The 22,820-nt window shown below is 55.3% G+C and overlaps 1 protein-coding gene across 7 annotated transcripts in view; it reads right to left on the reverse strand.

Moving 5' to 3' along the window:
- ARHGEF10L (Rho guanine nucleotide exchange factor 10 like) overlaps positions 1–20,324 on the reverse strand; it is a 157,103-nt gene extending 136,779 nt beyond the window's left edge. For 4 of the 7 annotated variants that reach the window (XM_037045077.1, XM_037045080.1, XM_037045079.1 and 1 more), the window contains exon 1: positions 3,795–3,909. The gene's annotated coding sequence lies outside the window, so the exon portion shown is untranslated. Of the gene's footprint in view, positions 1–3,794; positions 3,910–20,132 lie in introns of those variants that run through there. The other 3 variants (XM_037045075.1, XM_037045073.1, XM_037045081.1) reach the window with 2 other exon arrangements.
- Between the last annotated feature and the right edge of the window lie 2,496 nt (positions 20,325–22,820).

Genomic DNA, 22,820 nt, shown 5'->3' on the forward strand with positions numbered 1-22,820 from the left:
AGCGCCCTCCGCACCTACACACCCCGTGTCAGGGGAAGGGCTCCCCTGTGCCAGGCGGGTCAGCACGTGGCAGCCTGGGCTGTGGCCCTGTGGCTGCGCCCTCAAAAGAGAGGTGAGGGGGTCTCCTGCCCAGGCCCACAGACACGCCCCCATCAGAGAGGAAAGAACCCCCCCAAACCACGAGCCCTCCCATCTCCTACAGTTCCGTTCTCATCTCTTGGGACCGCCACCGTGGGTGTGGTCTGTCTGTCGTTGACAGAAAGCTGGTTCCGCGGCACAGAAGAGGGCCCCCAAAAACCTGGAATTTACTTATAAAAAATTGTGTACTGATCCTTCCATGTTGAAACTTCAGCTACCCTCCATAGCATCCGCTTGGTGGAACACAAACCCATCAGGACGTCTTTCCCACTGCTCGAAGCAGGTTGTGACGTGGTCAATTCTGATGCCTTTCAGCGCTTCTGCCACTTTCTGTTTCGCCTCCTCTACATCGGCAAAACGTTTCCCTTTGAGGACTTTTTTCATCCGGGAAACTAAAAGAGTGGCTCAGGGCAAGACGAGGTGACTAAGGAAGGTGGGGCATGGGGTGATGCCGTTTTTTATCAAAATCTGCTGAACGCTCACTGCACAATGGGCAGGGGCGCCCATCAATCACCCCCATGAAATGAGCAAATGTGTTGAAAGGGTCTTAAAAACCTCACTGAAGCCAAACGCAGCCTCTCACAACAACACCAGCTGGTACACTGACACAGAAGGGTTCCTAGAACACTCACCTAGTGGGGGAACCTGTACTACAAGGGCCTGCCCTTCAGAAGTTAATTCCATTTCTGGGAGGCCTTCCCTCATATATAATATACATATATAGACACACACAAAAGATACAAATAACCACCAGCACATAGGTAATAGTGAAATAACTAGGAAGGACTGCATTTTGAGTATTTATTACCCTTGCTTCTAGTATAATTTATTTAATTGTAAACTAACATAAAACTTACGATTTTATTTATTTTTAAAATATTTTATTTATTTGTTTTTAGAGGGGGGGGAAGGGAAGGAGAAAGAGTAAGAAAGAAACATCAATGTGTGGTTGCCTCTCATGTGTCCTCTACTGGGGACCTGGCCTGCAACCCAGGCATGTGCCCTGACTGGGAATTGAACCGGGATCATGTGGTTTACAGGCCTGCGCTCAATCCACTGAGCTACACCAGCCAGGGCACAATTTTATTTTGTAAAGGCTGTGTTTAACAGCCAGCTCACAAATTTCCTGAAATTGAGTGATCAGCCCTCATGCTGTGGCACAAGCTGGCCCCAGCAGGAGGACAGCCACTCCCGGGAGCTCTATCAGACCAGGTCCCCAGAGGAAGGTGGCTCTGCGGTCCTCCAGTGAGGTGGAGAGAGACCAAGGGACTCTCCAGGGACACGTGACCTGAAGGAGCTGAGCTGTGGCCCAGAGGGCACGGTGGGGCCGACAGAGAGCCTTGGGCATCTTTGCTGCTAATGCACAATTCTCCTCCCTGAACTTCAGACCCCTTGAGGGCAAGGGCCGTGGCCCACTCACAGATACAAAATCAGGGAAGACAAGCTTTCACCAAAAACGAGGACTGGGTGGGCAGGGAGACCCAGGCCGGGGGCCTTCACTGACTAACCACGACCTCGGGCGGTCACTTAAGGCTGTGGCTCATTTTCCTCATCTGTAAAATGGGTATGAACCAAGTTACTACTATTATGTATACACACCAGCCACTTCATCTTTCCTAAACTTATGTAAGAAGATGATATGCTTTCCACTCTGCTCCTTCCCCATACGTGGGGCAGCTAGCCCAGCACTGGTACTTAAGTAGATACTATACATATCTGTTAATTCACTTACTACTTATCTAATTAACAATAGGCTTTCCTCATACGCTAACCTGGTACCTGGGCCCCAAGGAGCCCACCAGCTATACCCACCCCACCCCCAGAAGTTAAAACTTGAAAGAGTAGACTTTAGAAAAAATTGATGACTGGACATCCACTTAATCAGCAACTATGTATTGAGTAGGGTCCAAAACTGGTCCCCACTCTCAAAGGCTTACAGTCCCCTGAGGGTATAAACAAGCCACCCCCACTGCAGTGAAGGCTGGAAAGGCATCCTGAATACGGATCCGATCGTGAGCCTGCTCGGCTGGCAGAGAGGAAGAGGCCCGGGTGAGAAGTAAAGAGGTGAAGGGTGGGACCAGCTTTTGGAGTGAACAGCAAGGGTGATGAGTCTTTGGTGGGAGAGAAGGGGCAGAGACCTCAGGAAGGCCCGCCCGAGGGAGAAGGGTGAGAATCGGACCCGGGCACAACCTTAGGCCTCACCAGCCATGAGGAGGGTTCTGAGTGTTACCCTGGAGCCTGAGGAAGGGGCAGGACAGCCCCCACTCACAGTCATGGGGAAGCTAGAGATTTCCAGACTGGGCCCTCCTTCTTAGTCTGTATGTCGGAGCACTGGACACTGGGCTACAGTGCTGGGTGGATGAACGGATGGCTGGATTGACAGATGGATGCTGCAGCGGATGGCCATGCTGACAGGTCTGTGGGGAAGGGCTGGGTGTCTTAATGAGCATGCACAACCTGTCTCCTCTCCCCAGCATCCGAGCAGCAGATGGTGCGTGGGCAGACAGGGCGGGGCTTCCCTTGATTGAGTCCCTCAGGAAGACCAAGGACTTTGAGGCAAACCAAGGTCTCAGCTCCAAAGTAGGGAGAAGTGCCACCCACCCAACAGCACCCCCCTGCTGTGGCCTAAGCTGGGGTCCTCAGGCTCCTGGGCTCTCCAGGCTGAAAGAAGATTCCTGCCCCCTGCCCCATGCCCCTGACCCTGGGAAAGGGTGGAGAAACTCTCCCTATATTCTCCTACCTCAGGCCTGAGCTCCCCTCTCCCTGGACGCCAGGCACTGGTCTTCATTCTCAGTGGGGCCCACCCTGATACACTTCCTGCCTCAAGGAGTGTCCAGGCCTGACCCAGTTCGGCAGGCATGGCCTTCCCGCCAAGCAAGGCACCCTTCCCTCCCACCAGCCCCACCGTGAAGCCCCCCCTGTTCCATCTCTGGGCAGGCGTCCAGGCTGGAGAGGCTCGCCCAGCACGGAGGCGCCAGGAGCATTCCCTGACTTCACGCAATCCCAGAGACCCCCAAGGTCAGTGCAGGGTAGGTGAGCCACAGAGACAGCAGAACCTGAAGGTCCCATCAACTGACAGGGAAGTGAGGCACAGAGTCACACACACACACTGAAGCACGAGGAACAGAAGTCATGCAGAGAGACAGGACACCTAAGAGACACAGACTCCTGTGGGGGAGGGGCTCACACATTCGCACTCCAGAGGTACACTCACAACCAAATGACACAAGGAGACACCCCCACACAGACAGCAGAGACACGCCTGCAATACTCAGGCTGCCGGGACACACAGACAGAGAGCGAAGTCGCCAGCTCCTGGAAACATGCACACCAGGGGCACAGGGACCATCAAGGCTTGGACTCTCACACGCAGAGGCACAGAGATACACACTCGCAGACACACCCAGGGACACAGGGAGAAGATGCCAGACTCACCCTGCGAGAAGCGGGACACACAAAGATCCCGCAGAATCAGACAGACGCAGAGCGGCCGGACGATCCGGGCAAAGGCGCCGCTGTACTCCCCGCGACCCTGACACAGAGATGGCCCCCTACCCGCCCCCTGGAGTCACATGGAGCCGCACACCCCCTCGCAGAGCCCGGGCCGCTGGCGCCCCTGGCCCCCCACCCGGCCCCCTCCCGCGGGCCGCACTCACCCGCTCCGGCCGCCTAGCCGCGTCTTTGTTGTCCGTGCTGCTCACAAAGGCGCCGGTGGCCGGCTCCGCGCCTCACCCGCCCGGCCGCCGCGGGGGCCCAGGGCCGGGCCGGCCCAACCCGTGCCCCACGGCCCGGCCCGCCGCCGCCGCCGCCGCCGCCGCCACCGCCACCGCCACCACCGAACCAATGGCCGCGCAGCGCGCCGCGCGCCGCCCGCGAGGTCGCGGCCCCGCCGGGAGTGCGCCCGCCTCGCAGCGGCCTGGTCCAGCCCCGGAGCCCGGAGACACAGCACCGCCCCCGCTCGCCCGGCCCGCCGCTGCTGAAGTCACCGCTTAACCCCTGGTGGCCGGCCGCCGCCGCCGCGCCCCTGCCTGGGCGGGCGCCCCCGGAGGACGCGGGACAGGGAAGAGGGGAGCCCCCAACCACCCGTGGCAGAAGGGCTTCGGCCTCCCCACTGGCCCTGCTCCCATCAACCTGACCCAATCTCTCACAATACAGCTGGGGAAACTGAGGCCTGCAGGGGGTGGGGCCTTACCCCAGGCCCCACAGGAACCTCCCTTCAATCCGTGTCCCCTCCCACTTCTCTGTTTCTCCCACCAGAAGCTCCCACACACCATCCCGTTACCCAACTGTCCCGACCTCACTGGCTGCCTGCTTCTCTGTTCTTATCAGGTTCAGGAGTTTGCCCAGGTGTTTTCCAGAAGGCAAGAGATTCCTGGGATGACTCCAGGGGGAAACCCAGAAGTGTGACAGCTCCCACCCCCCGTCTCATATGGCAGAGAGCCCTCCAGGCCCTGGTGGCAGTGCCCCTGGCCTCTGTCAATGACCTCAGTAAATACGACCCTAGCAGCTGCAGGCACGAAGCGTTTACTAGGCTGAGTGAGAACATCCCACTGAACTGGCAACAGCCCCACCATGTAGCCCCATCTTCCTGATGAGGAAACTGAGGCTCAGATCTGTGAGTAACCTGCCAGAGCTCACCCAGCAATGTGCTGGAAAGGAGATCCTCGCACCCGCTTCCTTCCAGACCCCGGAGCTGCCAAGCGCTAGTTACTCCCTCCCAGAATTCCAAAGAGGGCCTCCGGATATGATGCAATTAATTAGAGCTATCAGGTCATTAATTAAGATTATCCCTGTGGTTATTAAACACTGCCTTGCTACCCCTCAATTTGCAGTGAAATTCACACTCAGGCTTATCAGCAATTACTCCTGGGTTGATAATAATGAGTTCTGTCGACTCCAAAGGGCACAGGTGTATGTGGGCTGGAATCTCCGTCACACTGCTCATTCATCCGGCGCAGCCAGCAGAAACCTTTTTCTTAACTACTCCCTGTTTGTCAGCACCAGCCTCCGGGGCTGGGAATGGAACTAGGGGCCAGACAGACCCCAGCCCTGCCCACTCCATTCTCAGGGGCCAGGAGGAGACCCAGACGACCAGGCCGCTCACTACAGTGAACTGAAACAAGCGCACTTGGGCCACACTCTCCAAAATCATCTTATTCATTGGCCGGTTGGTGTGTTTATTGCGCAGGTCCACACGGGGACACAGGTGCTGTGGGGCCTGTCCTAAGGCTTGTTCGCAGGGTTGTATGAAGTCCCAGGCCTACAGCAATACTCGGCTCATCGTAATCAGCCAGTAAATGTTTGTTGAGCACTTGCTGTGTTCACACATCCTCCTAGGCACACGGGATACATCAGTGAACAAACAGGCATGGTCCTTACCCTGCCTGAGCTTCTATTCCGGGGTGAATAAGCGGCGGCCGTGACCGTAGAGAGGAAAGTTTCTGGAGCTCCAGCGAAGCAGCAAGAACATCTCCAGATGCCCAGGGAGACCTGGGGCTCCTGGCAGTAAGCCTCGGGCCAGAATTTAGACGTGCTGCATCGAACCCCACCCCTGGCTCTTGTTTTCCTGCTGGATCTGAGCCCTTGAGCCCTCCGGGCTGAATGTCTGCCCCTCTTTCATTGGGCTTACTCTCCCTCCCAGAACCCCCGGGGACCCAGAATGCCCAGGAAATCTCCCCATTTGGCCTTTGTTCCCCGGCCATGTCTCACCTCTGAGCTCCACAGCACTCTGACCTTTGGTTAGTTGCTTTTGTTGTTTTGTGAAGTTGGCTCAGGGTAGGAACTGATTTGACTGTGTCCAGTTTAAGGGCAGCTATGATCTGGCCTTTAGGGCAGGGGCCATACCCCAGGGCCCAGAGCCCAGCACAGGTTGGGACCATTAGAGGATCATAGCAGATTTCCGTGGACACCCTGGAACCCTTATCAGCAGAGCTCTCTGGTTCCAGGGCCATAATCCAGCAGCTTATAGAACAAGTGGAGCCTTCGGAAGCATTTTGCTTCACCCGCCCGCCCGTAGTGGTTTCGTTGTTACCAACAATTTGCTGTTCATCAGTTACCAACATCTAACAATGGGAAGATGGCCCATAAAAAGCCAGATTGCTGGCTTCTCTTAACAAATCTGAAGATTCGATACGGCCAGGCCCCCGTCCCCTGGGGTCATACTCTGCAGTCCTCAAAGAGTCATGACTCACCAGGGCTGTGTCCTCCACTTGCCTCCATCCCACCCAGGCCTGCATGACCCGTCTGACTTGGAGGCCTCTGCTCTGGGAATTAGTGCTTTCACCTCATTTCCCCCCTCCATTGTACTTTTATGAGAAAGCAACACATACTCGAATAAATGAGCCTGCAGCCCTCCAGGCTAACCTTCCAGGCTAGCCCAGGCCCCAGGCCAGGCCACATTCTCCTCATTTTGTTTTTTGTTTTTTGGGTTTTTTTAGAGAAAAGGGAAGAAAAGGAGAAAGAGAGAGAGAGAAACATCCATGTATGGTTGCCTCTCACTTACCCCTACTGGGGACCTGATTCACAACCCAGGAATGTGCCCTGACTGGGAATCAAACCTGTGACCCTTTGGTTCACGGGCCCGAGCTCAGCCCACTGAGCCACACCAGCCAGGGCTGTTCTACCTTCTTGATCTCTCTGCCATTTCCCTCTCCTGACACACCCAGTCCTTCTCTCTCGCCTCCCCAGCTTCACATCCTTTGCTCCACAGCACAAGTGAATATGCAAGGTGTCCACTGGGCCTTTGCCCATGCTGTTCCCTCTGCCTCCATTCCCCAGACTCAGCAGCTAACTGCCCTTTGATGCCTTCAGCATAAATAATGCCTTCTCAAGGATCTCTCTCCACTGCCCCCAGCCTCGACCCCGGGGCTCGCACAGGGTTCTGTGCTCCCCCCACCAGTGTGCCCATCCCACCGTGTCGTGTGGTGTATTTGCCCCATGTCTCCCCCCAGACCGTGAGTCCCTGGGAGCTGGGACCCGGCTGTGTCATTCACGCTGGAACCCCCAACACCTGGGACAGAGGCTGGCAGAGCATAGGCAGGAGATAAATATTTGCTAATAGTTGAATGAATGGGTTTCATTAGCCACAAAATGAACAGAAAGAATTTCTGGGAACATTTCCATGTCCCAGAACATTCAAGTAACCAGAATTTCCCACTCACTGTGCATTCTGGTGAGGACAGGATTTACTGTGTAAGCATAATCATTAGTGATGCATCTGAATGGGACTGGGACTCTGCTCTCCCTGGTGTCCACCACTGACCTGGGAAAGAGGGAGGGTGTGCAAGGGTGGTACTTTGCATCGGCCAGAGAGGCTGGGTGACTTGGCCCAGGTTGCCCAGCAAACTGGTGGCAAAGTCAAAATGGAAACCCAGGGCTCCTGCCTCTGCCTCCCAGCCTGGCTCCCTTCCACCAGCCCAGGCCCACGGTGGGTCAGAAAGGAAGTGGGTGGATGGGACAGTGGACTTCCCAAGCCCAGATACAACCCTCACACTGACAGAACAATGGAGAGCAAGCAGGAAACTGTCAGTCCTCAACATTGACCATAACATCAAACCACTTATGGACAGGCTCTTATCTAAGAGAGGCTGGATCACATTTTAATTACCAATGAGGATGATAGAGTCTGTCTAACCAAGAAGAAACCCTCTTCCCACACACTCCTGGCCCTGTTCCACAGAATGGGCATTCTGAAGGGGGCTGGGTTGCATGGAGCAACGCTCCAAGCCTCTCAGATTCCTCACAACCCAGGGCCTGCCTTTGTGGGAAGCAAGACAAGGTCAAAAGCACAGCTGCAGGTGGAGATGTTTCCAGGGGCTAAGGTGGAGAGGGAAACTTGACTTCTCTGAGCTACCATTTTACAGGGCTTAGTATCCGGAAGAGGCCAGTCTGAGCAGTTTATTCTCTTGGGGGTGTAGTGTCCAAGTTCTCCCAAGACAACCAGGGGATGGGTGGACAGCGCATGTTGAGTGGGCTGGACGTGGACCCAGCACAGGGCTCTGGGACTGATTCCACCCTGAGATCTCTGTGGGGCCTTGAGAACAGCCCTCACCCTCTTCACGTGGTCCCGCTGCCTGTAAAGTGGGGACAATAAGCTTTTTGCCCTCTTCTATCTCACAAGATTTTAGCAGATCCACCTAGTACAGCCTAACAGAGATTTTTCAACTTCTCACTGGCAAAATTAAATAAATATGCTACTTAATACTATGTCATCATCCTGACTGGTGCAGCTTAGTTGGTTGGGCATCATTCTGCAAAGCAAAAGGTTTACTGGTTCGATTCCCGGTCAGGGTGCCTGCCTAGGTTCAGTCCCCTAGTCAGGGCAGGTCTGAGAGGCATCCATCCAGTCAATGTTTCTCTCCCTCTCTCCCTCCCATCCCTTCTCTCAAATAAATAAATAAATACTACATCAGCATAAACAGTCGTAACTATTATTGATGAGAGGCAAACGAGTGTAGTAGTGGTCAATAGTTCAAAGTCTTGGGATTCTCACTGTTCGAGAAGGGAATGATAAATACGGGGAGGGAGGAGTAGGATGGACCTGTGGTGTTGGAAGTATCGGTGTGAGCTCGTAGTGCTGTCCTCCAAGAGGACCTGGGAGCAGGGACACCCCCACAGTGATGAGCACACTTGGCAGCTCGACCATGGCTTCTAAACACCATTCTCTACTAAGAAGAACCAGAGCTCCTTGGAGAAATGGCTGATTCTATGGGAGAAACAATTTAAGTCTAAAACATCCTGTGCCAGAAATTAATAAATTGCTCAAGAAGCCACGGGGACATAGCAAAAGGACACAGAAACCAGCACAAAGAGGTTCCAAATAGCCCAACGGAGGGCAATTTGAGCATCAAAATAAATCACCATGGTAAGGAGTTATATCCCATTGAATACAATAGAAAACCAAGAGTCCACACAGGTGTCGATCAATAAATGAAGACATTGAAAGTTAGGAATGGCTAAGGAATTACATAAATTCAAAGCACTTCCCCAAAAACACTAACCACGAGATGGGGAGAGCAACTCTACAGTAGAGAAACTTAGAGGCACGTCCTCATGCAAGTGACCACACTGGGTTTGACCAGCAATGGGACATGTGAACGTCACGGGTCTCCCTGACGGGATGCGCTGAGAAACCCTCGACGCCACTTCGTGGCCCTCCTGCCAAAGATGCGTAACTCACATAGTCAAGGGGGAACATCAAACACACCCAAACCGGGGGATGTTCCTCTGAATGTCTTTGGAAATGCCAAGGTCATACAAGTCAAGGAAAGATGGAGGCACCTTTCCAGATTGAAGGAGACGGAAGTCACTCAACGACTAAATGTCACATGTGGTTCTGAACGCCATCCTTCTCCTCCAAAGGGCACTACGAGGACAATGGGCACAATTTAAATAGGGTCTGAAGACCAGGGGGCAGAAAAGTCTTGCGTAATTTCCTGTTGATGGTTGTCTCATGGTTGTGCAGTAGCGTGTCCTTGTTTATGGGAAATACACACCAAAATGTCCAGAGTTAAAAAAAACATCACCAGCAGTTTCTTCTCAAATGCCTCAGAGGAGAAAAGCTGTACTTGCAACTTTGCCGTAAATCTGAAGTTATTTCTAAAGCCAGGGGCCTGTGCTACTGTAGAACAAGTGGCTGAATTCTCTGATCCTCAGTATTATTGTCTGTATAATACGGGTGGAAGTAATAATACCAGCTTCACAGGGGTTGTTTCGAGAATTAAATGCAATACTATTTGGCACAGAACTATAAACATATACATATTCCAAAATTTTGAAAAGCTATGTCATTTTTCTTTTTCTTCATGCAGTTCCCATTTCCAGGGAGAATATCAGGCTGTAGGGTCAGGTGGCACCCATCAGTGCCAAAAGGACCAGGGAGGGGATGACAGTGGGAGAAGCAGGATGAGTGTGTGTGACAACTGACACTCGGTTTCAAGATCAGAGACACCACAGGGAGAGGGGATACCCCCAGAGGCCTGGAAAGCGCATGCCCCTGGAGAAGGGGGTAGCCACCACCCTGTGCTGATAGATGACCCTTCCAGAGCTTTCTTTACTTTTTCCCAAGAGACACCAAAACTCTGACTTCTATATGAAATCCCCTGGTTTTTCATATTGGCCACTCTTTCAACTTTTTAAAATTATTTTTTAAATAAATAAATAAATAAAATTATTTGAGAGGGAGGAAGGGACAGAGAGAAAGAGAGACACATCGATGTGTCGTCCCACCCATCCTGCATTCTTTGATTGCTTCTTGTGTGCGTCCTGACCAGAGATGAAACATACAACCTTGTCATGGCGGGACAACACGCCAACCAACCGAGCTACCCCGCCAGGGCCACTATTTCAAAATTTAAGTGGGCTAGTAATTTGTGAGCAAATCCAGCTCCAAGCACCAGCACGGGGGGGAGGAGTTCTAAAAGCTTGTCCTGAACACTTAGAAACATGGGAATGCCCCTGTGGGATGTCAGAAAAGGCAGCAAACCACAGCTCACAGTTCCACTGCTGCTCTGATAAAGTTCCTGATGCCACCGGGGAGAACATGCCAGGGTGTGTGCAACCGGCCCCATGTGCCAGGGCAGCCCACTCCTCCCCAGCACGGCTGATTGGACAAATCTCACTGACATGGAGCCAATCAGCTCGCTTCTTCCAGGAACTTGGAACTGGAAAGCAGAGAGGCTGAGTTGGTCAAATGACAATGGACACTGAGCCTGAAAGACTGGGCAGAGCTGGGGCCAGCATTCATGTTGCAACAAGCCACAGCCAAGTTCAAGCTGAGATTCTGGGAGATCGGAATCGCCAGAGGAGAGGAAAAAAAGTAAAAAGCAAGAGTGCAGAGTGAAGGGGAGGAAAATGACAGGGAAGCAGAGACCACAGAGCCCTAGAAGGCATTCACAGCCATGTAATAGCAAACCCTCCCAAAGCACTTTCTATTCCAGGCTCTGTTTAAGCACTGTATGTGTATTAACTCATTAATTCCTCATAGCAAACCTAGAAGGCAGGCGATTCTATCACGTTTCACAGATGAAAAGAGTGAGGCACGAAGGCATTCCGTCCTAGCCTTGAATGTCCAGCAGCGTGTCCTGTTGTGTGTCCTTACAGAGAGCCCCCCCCCTCTTTACTTCTACTCACCTGTGTGGATTTTCATTCCTGTGACGGAGAGGAGGGGTTCATTTATATTCAGGTAGTGCCCCGTGCCCGCGGCTACTGTCTCTGCAGGGGGTGGGGGGGATTCTGGGCCCAGGAAAGGCATCCTCAAACACCCTGCTCCGGCCTTCCTGTATCCCCCCTAATGGAAAACCGAGCCGGTAAAGGGGAAGAGCCTGGAGCATCCAAGGCAGCTGCGGCCTCCTCTGCAGCCTCCCACTGCACCCACTGCACCCACTGCACCCACTGCAGCCTCCTCTGGGGATAAGCAGGCAGAGGGATTGCAGCTGTCTGCAAGCCAAGGGAGGTTGGATTTCTCTGCTTGGGGCCTGGCCAAGGAGCCAGGAAGGACAAGAAAAGCAAGGTCTTCGCTTCCTGGCATCATATTACTGCCCATAGCCAAGCTCAGCGTGCCAGGAGAGGCTCCCAGGCGTGAGAGCTGCTGGTCAGCTGACAGTGGACAGGGCCCAAGGCCTGTTCTGGAAGCTGCCCTAGGATGAGGAGAACGTGGCGTTGATTGCTGAGGGTGGGGAGCAGGCTGGGGCCTGGGGGCCAACAGAAGGTCTCCAGGAGCAAAGGACTGGGGCCTGGGGAAGGGAGGTCTGCAGCTGCATCCCTGGGGCTGCAGTGACACTACAGGGGGGTCTTAGCTGTCCCCACTCCCACTTGCCCGCCCGGGCTGTATGGGGCGGGGGGGGGGGTGGACCTGGCTAAGGCCGCAGCCTGGCACCAGCCCCAGAAACCTTCAGTGTCCCCCAGTTTCACCGCCCAGGGCTGGATNTGGCATTGATTGCTGAGGGTGGGGAGCAGGCTGGGGCCTGGGGGCCAACAGAAGGTCTCCAGGAGCAAAGGACCGGGGCCTGGGGAAGGGAGGTCTGCAGCTGCATCCCTGGGGCTGCAGTGACACTACAGGGGGGTCTTAGCTGTCCCCACTCCCACTTGCCCGCCCAGGCTGTATGGGGCGGGGGGGGGGGGGAACCTGGCTAAGGCCGCAGCCTGGCACCAGCCCCAGAAACCTTCAGTGTCCCCCAGTTTCACCGCCCAGGGCTGGATGGTTCCATAAGCTCCTTGGCTTCCCAGATGAAAGACGCTTTCTAAGAGTCATAAAACTGTCCCAGCTCCGAACAATGGGCCCTTATCCTGCTGTGTCCTTCACATAAGCTCCCATTAGCAACGCCCCAGAAGCTGCAGGCTGCAGGGGTTTTATAGACTGGGTTTCTGGACCAGCCCCAGCGTTCATTAACATCTACTCCCTCGCCCGCCATGGAGCCTGCAAAATCACTCCTGATTACAGAGGCCCACAGTGTGCTCGGCCTATAGGCGGCCCTGCGAGGAAGGAGCCTTTGTCCCAGAATACGAATGAGGAAGCAGACCCAGGGAGGTTGGGTGCCTTGCGCGGGATCACACAGCCGGAGAGTGGAGGAGTCGGGATTCAAACCCAGACTCTGGGCTCCCTCCCCGCTGGTTATGACCACTCAAGTGCTGCCCCTTGGAATCCAAGAGGTTAAGCGGAACGATTTTCTCGGGTTTATTTCTGGAACTAAGTAAGCATCTTCCGAGGCCTCCACGCCTTCGCCAGCGTGGTCCTGTTGACCTACCCCTGTGTCAGCAGAGACAGAGGGGGGCGGGCCACTTCCAAAGGAAGAGCACATCAGGCCCCTTCCCTCAGGTGAAGTCAGAGTCTTCCCCACAGCTCACGTTCACACTCCCCAGCAGGTTCCCCCACTCCTCCGCTGAAGCCGCCATGCACGACGACGGCCCCTTTTAGTGAGCATTTACGCACAGTACGCCGGGTCCCATGCTCTCCATACGTGAGCCCATGTGCTCTGGCAAGAACCCTATAGAATGGCTGCTTTTGAGATCCCCTTTTTCACAGGAGGAGCTAAGGCACAGAGAGGTAAGTAGCCCACCTAAGGTCACACAGCAAGTAAGCAACAGATCCCAGATATCTCCCCCAAATTTCACAGTGTGGGGTTCAGCAGGCACTGTCTCCCCATAGGACCAATCCCGCTGTCCTGGCTCACCACCCTGGGTGTCACCCAGATGCGTGGACAACGACAAAAGCTGTCACCTTTACTGGGTGGCTTCTAAACCCCTCCACCATCTCCCACCTACCTAACACTTGCAACATCGATGTTGCTGTTCCTGGTTGGCCAGTGAGGAAACTGAGGCTGAGAAAGGGGAGTGTCCTACCAGGGTTCCGCAGAGCTGCTATGTAGTAGGTACCAGGATTTGAGCCTGCTTCTGTCTGGTTCCAGAGCTACTGTGTTTTCCAAGTAAGTTTGCACAATAATAAAATGAAATTAGGATGCCAATTGTCTTGGTGTGCATTCAACCAACCTCCCCACAATCCTCAGATAAGCACCTACTATGTGCCTGGTGCCATTCCCACAAGGGGTAAATAAGACTGACATGCCCCAGCCCCCACCAGCCCCATGGGGTACCGCTGCAGCCTCTCCCCCAGAACCCCCAGCGCAGGGCTCCTTCCCACCACTGCCTCCCCTGGCCACCCAGCCTCCCCTCAGCTTCCAGGAGCTTTCTGACAGCCCACGCCAGCCCCTGCCAGGGCGGCCCACGGCTCCAGGTCTCCGGGTTTATTTTGCCCCAAGATGCTTCACCGCCCCCTCTGAACTGGGCAAACCGAGGACATGACTGTGCTGTCTCAGGCTCTCCAGGAAGCCCCCAGACGCACATATGCCCCCACCAGAGGGGCATGGCCAGCCTCCCTTGTTGAAATAATGTCCTTCTGGGCTGCCCCACCCTGAGAAGCTGGCTCGGGGCCTGCCCTTCGTCACCGGCCCCCTACTACCCTCCGTTGCTGCCGAGGAAAAACAGCCTGCCTGGGACAATTCATGGAAACATATGGTCGCCTAGTTAGTGTCAGACACTGATTCAGATGATCTCTGCCATCATCACCACCTCCGTCAGGATCACTGCCATCACAGCTAACATTTATTGAGCACTTTCTACATGCCCGGCACTGGGCCAACCCCTCCCGTTTTATCTCACCAGCTGTTCCCAACAACCCCGTGAGGTAGGCACTGTTATCATCCCACACAATAGATAAGGCAACTGACAGGCAGGGACAATAAGGCCGTAGCACAAAGCACTGTTCCTGGTGGAGTTGTCTGTCATCTCTGCTGCACCGTCCCCTCCCTGAGGACAGGGTCACGCCTGTATGACACAGACTTGTATCTCTCGAACACAGCACCAGGCATAGAGTAGACACCAATAAACAGTCTGTAGATGGGTGGCTGGACATACGGATGGACACGTAGGCGGAGGCATGATAGATAGATGTGTGATAGATGGATGATTAGATGGATGGATGGATGGATGGATGGGTAGACACATGGGTGGATGGATGGACAGGTGGGTAACTAGAATCGAAAAACAAGAGGAAAAGAACTAGAGAAAAATGCATACCTCTCGCACTCCCAGCCAGCCATCTGCTCCATGAAGCAAGAGAAAGCTGGAGGCATCGCTCTGCTAATTGGAAAATCCCCTGGCCACGACTTCAGAAAAAGCAGAGGGGTGTGCTGATCATCGGGGAGGGAAAACAGGAGTGAGGCGTGGGTGACGGCTTTGAGAGAGCTGAAGGTAAGCAGTAGCATGATCAGGCGCGTTCCCCCCTTCCCAGAAACTCAGCAGGGAATGGTGCCTGCTCCACCCCGAACCATATGTCCCTGCCCGGTGGCTCCAGGCCTGGGCCCAGAACAGAGTGGGACCAGACACCAGGGAGTCAGCCCCAGCCCATGCCCTGGGTGCCGTCTCAGAATTCTGGAGCCCCCACCAGGAGCCTTGAGCTTTAGGGGGCTTGTTCTCTCATGGACGATTTAAAAGCTCTCGTGCTGCCCCTCAAATTCTTGGACCTCGTGAGTTCTGATCATTGGCTTGAGCCAACGAGCCAGATTTGGGGTCAGATCAGTGTGAAGCAGGCTCCCCTCCTCCCCACTCACCCCTGCAGAGCCCTGGGCTTCCAGCAAGACACAGAGAAGAAACCCAGTGGTCCCAGGAAGCTTGCATTGCAGTGTGGGGCCTGTTTTGTAGATTTAAGAAAGAAGGAGGGGGACACTATAAAGCTCAGTGTTGCACACCGCTCTGCCTGGTTTTAGGAATTGTATCTCCACCCCTTGTGGCTAAGGGCCAGGGACGACCTTTGGAGTGCCAGCCGCAGGAGACAAAGCTTGTCTCTGGTAGCAAACGCTGCCTCAGTTTCCTCTCCCTGCCCCCAAAGCTTGGTCAGAAGTCAATGATGGATAAGACCCCTCACAGGCGGGGGGGGGGGTGGGCAACCTAAGCCAGACTTGATTACTTGGGAGGCCTTCATGGAAGGACTCAGAGGCTGCAACAAAGAGCAATGGACTCTCGCCCCCTGGCTTTGACAAAGTCCGAGTCCCCATGTTCTCTGGGAGAAGCACTTCCTGGCTCTCATCCCCTTAAGCCTGAATACCTGTTGGGGCGGGGTGCAGCTCCTTGCCTTGCTAGCGCATGTCCTGGGGGGAAAATCTGGCGTCACAAAGACTTCCTGCTAAACCTGTGAAATCTGCTCTGCTAAGAGTGCTTTCATTCATGTGTTAAGGGTTCGAGCAAGAAACCCTAAAACTCTGTTCCTGACAGACTCTGACTCATAGTAAGCCCTCAGATTTCTTTGAAATGTTATCTACTGTTTGATCCTTGCCACCCTGTGTTCCTGTGTATTAGAACCCAATAAAAGGCCCTGGAGGAGGGGGCTCGAGGCCTTTTTCCCCCCTGGAGAAACTGGCCACTGCTCACTTCTCCTCCCTAAGCAGATCTCCTCATGTCTCAGCCATGTTCACTCTCATCTGTGGCACTCGGGGGGACTTGTGAAGGAAGTCGCCCCCACAGCTCAGTATCATCCCTACCACCTGGGGCCACCTGCTTGTCTGCATGGACATGACACTGAGGTCCTAAACAGCAGGGCGAGGCGTCCTGTCATCCTTCAGCCCCATCTATTTGCCAGAAGTGACGTATCAGGATGGCACTGCGGCCAAAAGAAAGAATGCACCCTTGCTTTTTCTGAGCATTTACTATGCACCAGGCCAGGGGTTGTGCCTGGGACAAGGCGTCACCCTTGTTACACCTCAGTGAGTTTTGGATTAATAGCTTCCTGTTCAGTTACAGAAACCAAGACCGAGTGACTCGCCCAAGTTCATACCACTAGAAGGGACAGAGACAGGGTTTGCTCTCCAGCCTGACCCCAGAGTCCACGCTCTCTCCACTAATGACAAAGTGACCAGGACCTCAGGAGGGCTCTCCCCCACAGCTGGGCAAACACTGGCATCCTGGGTTGATTCCAAAATTGGCCAGACAGAAATGGAGCGGTTTTTGTGGAGACCAATCCAGTCTCTTCTGGTTCCCATGTACTGGAAGCAAACACTGCCTCCCCCCCCCCCCCCCCCCCCCCACGCCTGTGCTCCTCAGGNAAGCAAACACTGCCCCCCCCCCCCCGCCCCCCCGCCACGCCTGTGCTCCTCAGCTTTGTGGGAAGGAGGGAGAGATGGTGGGGAGCCCAGAGGGCACCCTGGAGTCCCATTTGAGCCGTTCAGAGATTTTCAGAGCTGGAAGAGTCCTTAGGAAGGGTCCAAGACCACCCCATCCTTTCACGGAAGGGAAACTGAGAAGGCAGATTTGCTCAGGGTCACACGGTGCTGCCCCGACTGGTGTGGCTCAGTGGGGTGGGCTTCATCCCTCAAAGCAAAGGGTTGCCGGTTGGGGCACACGCCTGGGTTGTGAGTCAGGGCACGTATGAGAGGCGACCAATCCATGTTTCTCTCTCACATCGATGTCTCCCTCTCTCTCTTTCTCCCTCCCTGCCCCCTTCTCTAAAAAAAAAATAGATTAAAAAAGTTTTTTTAAAGTTACACAAGGTGAGGAATGGAATGCAAGCATAGGCAGCCTACTGGCTTCCGGGCCCCCGCCCCCACCCCAGCCTGTCTCAAACAAGTCATGACATTGGAGCCCCTTCCATCAGATAAAATGAACAGTTATCAGATTTAATTACGACACTGGGCAGCAGGACAACCAGGCCATAGGGTAAGGTGGGGAGGGAGGTGCTGGGCAGAGGTACCACCTAACCACGCTGCCAATCCTCCCTCCCTCTGCTGAGTGGGCTTGGCTGGACCAGGAGACCGGAAAGGGGCCACCTGTGGAGCAGGTCTGGCCCCCTGGGCACAAGGACAGCTCCGTCCCTGAGACAAGGAAGGATGGGGGAGGGGTCTCTCTCATTGCCCAAAGGGAACAGTGGGAAGAATCCTGAGTGAGGGGGCTAGGAACTCACTCTGTGCCTGCACCCCACCTGCCTTGGATATACCTGTTAAGCTACTGGGAACCTGCCCCCCTGAGTCTGACCACCTTGAATCCAAAGAGGGGTGTCCCCAAACCCACTCACCGCTCAGAGCCGGGGGGCCCCCATCTCGGGGACCTGTTTCATCACAGCGGGAGGTGCTCACTTCAGAGAATGCACAGACCCGGTTCAAATCCCTGCTTCCCCGCCTACCAGTCCCGTGACCTCCCTTCTCTGAGTCTCAGCTTCCCGCGTGTGTTCTTACCTCCCAGGGTGATTGTGGGGATTAAAAGTCAAGGCTGTCCCAGGCACCGAGAAGACGAAGCTGCTGCTCAGGGAATTAGCTCCCTCCAAACTCACTCAGGGACTGAGGGCATTCCCGGACGTGATAATAACTCACAGCCCTTGGCGAGGCTAGCCCCTGCACCCAGAGAGGGGGACTCGGGCCCTAAGAGGCTGAGTGCCTCACCCAAGTCAGAACACAGCCAGAGCCCCTGGTCCTCGAGTGCCATGGTGGCCCAGCCCAGAGGACAGGGGACTTCACCTCTCCGAGCCCCGGCTTCCTCATCTGTGAATGGGGATGGCCCGGAGGCCCGACAGATGGGAATGTCAGGTGGCAATGCTAGTGAATGACAGCGCTGGGGTGCGATTATTATCACAAGGGGGAGAAGACAGAACGTAACCAGGCCCCGGAAGGAGACACAGGGAACATCCTCATGGTCCAGGTGGCGGGGATGAGAATGTGATTGGACCAGTCACCCCGGTGAAGACCCCAAAGTCACTGCCTGAGAAGACCCAGCCAGGAGGACTGCCGGCATAGTCCCAGAGGACCTCCGCGTCCGGGGGCAGAAGATAGGTGGTGGCCCCGAGCTGTGCCTCAGGAGACCCTGCTGACTCAGGGACCAAAAGCTGAGAAGGTGTCGTCACCTCAGACACTCCTGTCCCAGATGTACCGGGATCGGTGGAGGAAAAGCCAACAAAAGAGAGGAACTAGCCCACTGAGGAGCACATTCTGTTAGGAACCAGGAGGGAGGGCCCAATTCTGCCCTCCCTTAGCTATGTGACCTCAAGTAGGACACCTCACCCCTCTGAGCCTCCGTCCCTAATGACGAGGATCAAGGATCGTCACTGTGGGGATCACACCTGCTGCCTCGCCCAGCTCCCCAGGCACACTCCGCAGGGCACTGCCCTCGTTCGTCACCAAGGGACCCTTCCTAGCCCCGCGATGCCTGGGGTAGCACAGCAGAGGCAGAGGTGATGATGGGAAGGAGTAAAAAGCCCCAGGACCGGGCCCCTCCTGCTCCCTCTGCCACGCCTACCCGCACCTCCTGCCTCCTTGGCTGGCTTGGAGGGGGCGTGGCCAAAAGGAGGCAAGCTTCAAAGGTGACATTTGTGCCCCTGGGACCCTGGGAGGCCAGCCAGAGGGACACACACTCATCTAAACGTCCCCCTTACAACCCAGCCTTGCCACGTGCAGCCAGACCCCCGCCCTGGTGGGCCTCCTCGGTGCAGGCCGGCCATCCAGTGAGGGGGTAAGGGTGCCGTGGGGCTCCAGAACCAGACCTGTCCGTGCCAAGTCTCAGCTCCCCTCTTCAAGCTGTGAACTCCTAAGTTACTTAAGTTCTCTGGGCCTGTTTCCTCCTCCATAAACAAGAATGATAATGATAACACCGGCTAAGGGTGCTGAGAGGGTTAACAGAGTTCATACATGTAACGTGCTCTGTGAGCAAAGTGCCTGGCACACGTAAGCATCCAGCAAGCGTGAGATTCACCAGACATCAGCCACACAAAGCAAAGCGACAACCTCGAAAAGCAGTGAGCTCGCCCTCACTGGAGACGGGCAAGCTGTGGCTGAACTACCACCACCTGCGGGGAGCCGAGGGGAGGGGAGCTGCTTGGGAGACCTCGGAGGTGCTCCCATCTGTGAGCCCACGGAATCACACCGGTGGAATTGCGCACACTGCGCTCCTCCTTCCTAACGAGGCCAGAACAGGAGGAGACGGGAGAGGGCTACCGGGGTGGTCTGTGGGCAGGAGCGGAGGAGCGGGCACAGAGAACGCAGAAGCAGCAGCCAGCTCTGCTTCCAGACCCTGCTCAGTCACCCATTGACGGAGTGGCCTGGAGTTACTCCCCACACTCCGAGCCGAGCCTTTCCCAGCTGTGAAACGATGCCGCGGAACTAGGTGTTCCCTGAGACCGTATCAAGCACAATCATGAAACTCTGTGACCTGAGAAGGGAGTGGGGGGAAGTGTCCCCCACACACCGGCCCTTGGGAGGCTCCCTCTGTGCTCCTCAGCCCCGCTTTGCCTTGACCTGCCCCACAAGGTGGCCACAAGGACCAGCGTCCTATCCGCTGAGCCTGTGACCCCCCCCCCCAGCAGAGTTCCCCTTGCCAAGCCCTGCCGACACCTGGGAGGGGACAGGGTGTCCCTGGGCCCGAACCCAAGGGTGTAGACCAAGGAGAGACCCACCCACACCCCCAGTGAGCTCCAAAGGATCCTCCTCCAGCTCAGTGAGATGTTTAAAAACCCAAAACCTGACCTGGATTCTGCGTGATCCAATTCCAGCCCTCGGGGACAGGAGTACGGGTGATGGTGGCAGGCCCCACTGGCAGGGAAGGGTCCCAGCTGTCGCAGTGGCAGGCAGGGCAGGAAGGAGTCCAGGGGTCGGACGGGACACTGTTCAGCATGCAGCAGGTGAGTCACACACCTGCTAGACCTGCTGGGCAGTCGGAGTTTTTCCAAAAGCCCTTAAGAAACACGTCGACTGAAGAGAGCTTGACAAGAATTGGGGCTGGGCTCTAGGACCAGGAAGTTCGTAGGATGGAAAAGAAAGGAAGGAAGGAAAAATAAAAGCGGGGGCCTCTAAAGGCCGGGGCACGCAGAAAGGCGTAGCGCTGGAGCTGCCCACTGGCCTGGGAATGGCCACAGGGCCTGGGCACGAGGGAGGGTTGGAAGTTCCCGTGGACTGGGACCTCGGGGGGTGGGAAGGCACACTGGCCTCAAAAGGTGTTGGGTTTGAGGAACTGCCCTCTGAGCCTGCTGCTGTCTGGATCCACAGGAGCAGTCCCACTGGGGCGAGGTTCTCAGGAGAATCTCAGGCAGTAGGGAAGGGAGCTGGAGGTCCAGCTCCCCGGGGCAGGCAATCACCCTCGCTCTGACTGCAAGGACACCTGCTCCAGAAAGCAGAATGGCACGCTCAGGACAGGGCTGCTTGAATTTGTTTTAAATCGATGAGAGAGAGAAACACCAATTGTTCACTTATTGGTGCCTTCACTGGTTGGTCTTGTCTGTGCCCTGACCGGGGATGGAACCACAGCCTTGGTGCATCGGGCCAGCGCTCTCACCGGCTGCCCTGGGCCCTGTGTGCTCGCTTTTTATCAGTGCTAGTGGCCCCCCCAATGTCAGCCAAACATCTGTTGCGTTGAGTAAGAGCACAAGTATCTGGCCATTAGGATCAAGTCATTTAACCACAGACACCTACCACGTGCCCCTGAGAACCTACGATGGGGGTCTCAAAGGTAGGTCAGCCCCTTCCCTCCAAACCCCCACAGACAGCGGTTTACACATGGATGCCTGGACTTCACACCAAGCCTGGACTGCGTTCTGGCTCCGCTTTCTGCTACAGGAAACCGCCAATCAAGCCAAGGTCCAGGGGTTGGCACACTACAGCCCTCGGGCCAGATCCAGCTCATTGCCTGTTTTTGTAAATAAAGTTTTACTGAAACACAGCCGCATCCATCGGCTCATTGCCCGCGGCTGCTTTGGAGAGACAAGAGCAGAAAAGAGTAGTGATGGGGGCTGTAGGGTCCGCAAAGCCAAAATTGTTTGCTGTCTGGCCTCACGGAGAAAGTGTGCTGGTCTCTGGCAATGCAAATGTAACGAGGATGGTGACCTTGGATTTGTTTTATCTCACATGTTTCACCACTAAAAACTTCTCCCTGAGTAACTTTGTACAAGCAAAAGCCTCACAACGAGGTGCCCCCCCTTTTTGCAGAAAGGGAAACTGAGGCTACCGAGAAAGAAGTGGCTTTCCAAGGGCACACGGAGACCCTGCAGCAGATGGATATTTTGAACGGAGGGTTGATGGAAACCAACTCCTCTGGTTCTACGAGGTGCCAAGTGAGCTCACAGGCCTGGGGCAGGCAGGGTTTAGGCAGCTCTAATAGGATGGCAGTTCCACCCGGAGGGAGAGAGTCAGCCTGCACCTGCCCCCCATTCCCTCCTGGGAGGCTGTCCCAGTCAGAGTCCTGGCTCCACCACTAGCCAGCTGTAAGCTGGGGACAGGAAGAGTGCAGAGAACGAAATGAGATGTGTGTATAAAGCGCCTAGGTCCGTGACAAGGGCAGGAAGCCTCTGTCATTGCTGAAGCTGCCTCGTCATCGTTATTCAAGCGTGAAGGGTGAGCCAAGAGGCAGGGAGGTGGAGAAGCAGCCGCTCCACCTGCAGCCGTAAAAGTGGGGTGAGCTCTCGCTTTAAGAGGGCCTGGCCCTCTCGGGGCAGGGTGCTTCCCCGTTCTGGTTCAGGGGCCTTGAGAGGAGAGATGTTTCCATGACCGCCTCCCTCCCTCACCCCAGCAATGTCCCTTAAGCCCAGCAGGGGGAGAGGCTGCCACTGCTAGGAGGCTGCACCCTTGTTCCCAGAGTCCCACACCAAAGGGCCACTGCCTTGCCCATGTCACCAGCTTGGAGGGACCAGCCCAGGCCTTCCACTCCCAGAAGCAGCAGCAGCAGCAGCAAAGGTCATGGGGGAGCATGGGAGGGGCCAGTCAGCCTGGGTCTTTCCCTTGGGACACCTGGGCCAGACTCCCATCTTCCCAAACGGTGCAAAGGCCTCCGGAACTTCCTCTCCTGCTCTATGGGGGGCTTTTCTTGCCCCTTCTCTCCCCTACCTCCATCCTCAAGGTCAGAGGGCAGTGGAGGAGCTGCATATTCATTGAGAAAGAGCCAGAAAAAAATAAAAAAACAAATCCACTTCTACATCTTTTCCCCAAACTATTGGTCACGCTAAGGGGTTAGGGGAGTTTGTGCTTCCCATACAGCGAGTGCCAATGGCAAATGGAACCGGAAACGAGGAGGCCTGGTTCTTGAGCTTGGGGGCCTCTAAACTGGCTCCAACCTCCTAAGCCACGTGCTAGCGCCTGGAGAGTGTGAACAGCCAAGCCCACGAGGGACTTACTGGGCAAAATGGGGATGCAGAGCTGGGGCTTTCCCCACCACCCATCAACCTC

The sequence above is a fragment of the Sturnira hondurensis genome, unplaced genomic scaffold (genome assembly GCF_014824575.4).
Source record: "Sturnira hondurensis isolate 20B ecotype Veracruz unplaced genomic scaffold, ASM1482457v3 Scaffold0004257, whole genome shotgun sequence".
Classification (NCBI taxonomy): domain Eukaryota; kingdom Metazoa; phylum Chordata; class Mammalia; order Chiroptera; family Phyllostomidae; genus Sturnira; species Sturnira hondurensis.